General features: G+C 47.0%; 1 non-coding gene across 1 annotated transcript; it reads right to left on the reverse strand.

Annotated features, from left to right (window-relative positions):
* Positions 1 to 4,175: 4,175 nt before the first annotated feature.
* On the reverse strand, positions 4,176 to 4,317 carry LOC118083294 (U11 spliceosomal RNA). Its single transcript, XR_004692370.2, has one exon. It is a non-coding gene; the product is annotated as a U11 spliceosomal RNA (small nuclear RNA).
* Between the last annotated feature and the right edge of the window lie 455 nt (positions 4,318 to 4,772).

The following is a 4,772-nucleotide window of genomic DNA, read 5'->3' on the forward strand; positions in this document are numbered from 1 at the left end:
GGGCAACCTTTTGAGCTTGGTGTGTCAAAATTCGCCTAAAAACCGAGCATAACTTGGGTGGTGTGTCACTTCGAGGAAAAAACCATAATTTCGTAATATTTATAGTTTAAATAACAAAAATGTATAATTGTAATATATTACTGTAGTTAATAAACCAAAAACTAATTACTTAACCTAACCTAACCAAAAAACCCTTATTTATCACGAAGTACCCAGAGTTGTTAATATTTTTGGGGGGAGCTGCTGATCAAAGTTTTGGAGGTTTTTTGGGGTGTGTGTGTGCAAAAGTTGCTTTGCTTTTTGGGGGGGATGCCCCAAAGCTGCTGCGCTTTTTTTGGGGGGGGGGGAGAGAACAGAAATAAATGACGAATAATACCTTTACTGGAACTAACACGCAGCACCGACATAGACTGCCAAAGCGCAAAAAACCCCCAGCACAGAATGGGTTAAAAACAAACGCTGTTACACCCAATCAGAGTCTGCCAAAGTGCCAGAAAAAAACAGCACAGAACGGGTTAAAAAACCATTCTCTGGCTACCAGCAACAATAACAACAAAAAAGGATCCAGGTTTTAACAGCGGAGACAAGCTCTAGCAGAGACAAGCTGTAGGAGGAGCAGGAGAACAAATGGGGGGGGGAAACAACAACAACAACAACAACAACAACAACAACAACAACAACAACAACAACAGTGCAAATGGGCCGATGGGGCGCGTATCAGCAGTGAGGGCTCTGCGTGTCACGTCTGACACGCGTGTCATAGGTTCGCCATCACTGCCTTATAGTCTCTGTGTTGCAAATCTGGTTACCCACTGGTCAGAGAAAGGTTAACCTTTAGTAGCAACCTGGTCATTCAGAAGCCATGAGAAAGCGAAGCTAATTTCATAACATGGAGCTCAGTAATATCATGTCTGCTGACAAGCTGTTGTTGAGAGCACAGAAGTAAACTTGGGCCGCTGAGAAGAAACCCCTTTTAGGATAATAGAATCACAGAATTGCAGAGTTAGAAGAGATCCCAAGGCTCATCTGCAACGCAGGAATCTCAGCTAAAGCATCCATGGCAGATGGCCATCCAACCTCTGCTTAAAAACCTCCAGGGAAGGAGAGTCCACAACCTCTTGAGGGAGACCGCTCCACTGTGGAACAGCTCTTACTGTCATAAAGTTTTGGCTGGTGTTTAGTCAGAATCTCCTTTTTTGTAACTTGAAGCCATTGGTTCGAGACCTGCCCACCAGAGCAGGAGGAAGCAAACTTGTTCCCTTTTCCATAAGACAGCCCTTGAGATATTAGAAGATGGCTATCATATCTCCTCTCAGTCTTCCCTTTTCCAGGCTAAACATATCTAGCTCCTTCAACTGTTCCTCATAAGCCTTGGTTTCCATACCCTTGATCATCTTGGTTGCCCTCCTCAACACACGTTTCAGCTTGTCAACATCCTTCTTAAATTGTAGTGCCCACAATTTTCAAGTGGTGCTGTGTAAATTATTAGCTCTGGGCAAGAGATGGGCAAAGATTTACTCACTCATTTTTTGCCTGCTATTTTGCTGTTAAAGCCCCAAGTGTAGAGAAGGGCGTATCTGTCCATTTCAGTTTCTCTAAATTTCTCATTTTCCAATCTGAAGTTGAGTTCTCCACATTTCCATATCAGTGTCTGCATATTTTTTTACAAAAAAATTGTCATCGTGAAAACTTACCAGCATTTTAGTGAGAAATGCTCCCAATGTGCACATTTTTGCATGCAGTTTTGCCCAATTCACACATTTTTTTTGCAAAGCAATCTCCCCTGATATAATGCATTTCTGTATGCTGTTTTCACTCATATATGCATTCAAATGTTTTTTTGGGGTACACATTACATGGCTGGAGAAAGACACTGGAGGATTTGGAAAAGTGCCAATGTCAAGGGATAGCTGTGTTTTGATTTGCATGTTGTTCAGAAATCACGAATTAAGTAAGATTGCTTTTAAATATGAAGTTCTCCCTTATCCCTACTCAGGAGTCAGGCTAGTTAGAAAGTGACAATACTAAATGCATATCAGCTTTTGTGCCCTAGAATATTTTGAAGGCGAGGGCAAGGGAGAAAGTTAGGAGGAGCAAAAGATGTAATTTGAAGTAAGAAATGAAAGGGAATCAGGGAAACAATGGAAGGGTGAACTGCTGGTGGAGATTGGGGGTCAGACCTAGGTGGCGCTGTGGGTTAAACCACAGAGCCTAGGGCTTGCTGATCAGAAGGTCGGCGGTTCGAATCCCTGCTACGGGGTGAGCTCCCGTTGCTCGGTCCCAGCTCCTGCCAACCTAGCAGTTCGAAAGCACGTCAAAGTGCAAGTAGATAAATAGGTGCCGCTGCAAGCGGGAAGGTAAACGGCATTTCCGTGTGCTGCTCTGGTTCGCCAGAAGCGGCTTTGTCATGCTGGCCACATGACCTGGAAGCTGTACACTGGCTCCCTCAGCCAATAATGCGAGATGAGCGCCGCAACCCCAGAGTCGGTCACGACTGGTCAGGGGTCCCTTTACCTTACCTTTAATATTAATGCAAGTGAAATAAAACATAAATTTTGAATCTCTTTTCAAAAAGTCATGGGGTCGGGGAGAGAAATGTTGCTTGAAAGACTAAATCCTTTGGGTGTTATCAACATGTTTTCCTTTTCTTTCTTTTTTAAACTGCTATTTTGCCCAGGCCATAAAATTCCACAAAACTCCTTTAAAGGATGTGATCCTATGATTGCACTTTCAGCCATGGAGCCCCACCGAAATGACTCGTAACATTTGTTTAGGAACCCAGCCAGTTTGTGTGGGGTACTGGGATATTGGCTTCTTAGCTCTCTTGACCACCTGTTCTTTGGAAACGCTTCTAAGGCTGAGCCTGTTGGGAGATGATATTTTGGTGCCGTTCTTCATGTGGGAGAGCTAAAAAAATAAAAATCTTGAGGAAGGTTAGATACTTCGCTTTGCCAAACGCAGTGTTGAACTCCTTGGCTCCCCCCTCCCACCCGATCAGCTCCCTGCAGGGCCCCTCTGCCTTCAAACAGTGGCACAACACCAAGATATCCAAGTGATAAATATTTCCCCACCATTGCATTGCCTTGACCTCCTGAGGCATCCCATTTGTCTCTCCAGACCTGTTTCTTAAGGGAGGTGTTACACAAACAGGTTCCATATGAAGCAACAGCAGCTGCCTTATAGAAGGTCAAATAGCTTGTCCACATAGCTTAATACTGTCCGTTCTTCCTTACTGTGGCTTTCAGGCAGATAGGGCTTTTCCTTACCACCTACAACCTCAGGAATGGGGAATCTCTGGTCCTCCAGGTGCTGTGGGACTCCCACCATCCCTGATCATTGGCCGTGCTGGAGTTGTAGTTCAGCAATATCTGTAGGTTCCCCACCCCTACGCTGCCTGATACTTGGGACCTTCTGCATGCAAAATGTGTGCTCTGCCACTGAGTGATGGGCTCTCCCATCAATTACAAAGGGTGGAATTTCACAATGCATTCACTCAACCCAATAGTTGAGGGGTGCCCTGCCCACCTGGGAATTCGTTTGGGTATTTCAAGATGCCCCAAATTTGCCAAAACCACTATGCCTTTGCCTCCACATCTGGGGAAAGGTGGGGTTAGTAGGTAGCGCTGGGAGTAATGTCTGCTAGGCTTCATCTTTCTTAGCTGATCTCAAGCTTTTCATGAGAATTGCTTGAGGAAGCCCATAGTTGTCATCTTTAATGCCTTCCCCCTACCATGATATTATGAGCAAGGAGTGGGTGAGACCAACATCAGGGAATTTTGGTGCCATGGCCCAAATTCTGGGAAAATTTAGTCTAAGCTCATACTGCCATGTTGTTTTCTGATCTGAAGGAATTAATTTCCTAACAATCTGTCCCCTTCCTCCCAGGGGCTTAGCAAGGGAGGTGCGATGGGGGCAGTCCGCCCCGGGTTCCACTCTGGGGTGTGTGTGTGACACTCGGCGGCCTCCCACGAGCAAGCAGCCAACCGCCACCCAGGGAAAAGCCTCGCTCAGTGGCTGGCAGCTCGCTCACTTGCTCTGCCGGCGCACTTTGCTGCTTCCTGCTGTGGCGGAGGTGAGGGGGCAGGCCAGAAAGGGGCATCATCAGCGTCCGCTGACACCCCTCCCTGGCCTGCCCCTCTCCTCCACCCCAGCAGGAAGAATGGACGACATTAAGCAGGGGAGCCAGAACAAGCGATTACCAGCTGCCCCAGCAAAAAAAAATTTGCTTTCGAAATCTCTTGATAGAGATTCTGCACAGAAAGAGGCAAAGCTGCAGCCGCCCCTCTCCATGTGCCACTCACAGCAGAAGCCCTTTTAAAAAGGTACCCAGAATGCACTGCCAATATTTGCATATGTATAGAAAAAGCTGGTATCAATAACTTTCTACAGAAATACCACTGGATATTGAGCAGGAGAGGCTGGGGGGGGGGGGAGGGATCAAAGCGAATCTGAAGCCGCTGTAGCAGCAGGCCCTCCCCAAATATTATTGTGGTAGAATTTTGCTCGCTGTGACTTGTAGAAGTGTCTCGGGCAGCTGGATAGGGTGTGAGCCTAAAGGCTTTTTAAAAAGAGCTTCTGCCCTCCGTAGCCCAGCCCTTGCCTCCGCCCGCTGGAGCAGGAGCGAGGCTTATTACCGTGTGCCTCCCAAGACTCATATGGCGGTGGGGTGGTTTGCCGCGTGCATGTGTGTTGTGTATGACGCATGCATTGTGCGTGGCGATGCCCTGCCCCCAGCTGCATGCCCCTGTGCCGCCTCGGGTGCTGGAACGGCT

This window comes from Zootoca vivipara, chromosome 3, assembly GCF_965207765.1.
Source record: "Zootoca vivipara chromosome 3, rZooViv2.hap1.1, whole genome shotgun sequence".
In the NCBI taxonomy this organism is placed as follows: Eukaryota; Metazoa; Chordata; class Lepidosauria; order Squamata; family Lacertidae; genus Zootoca; species Zootoca vivipara.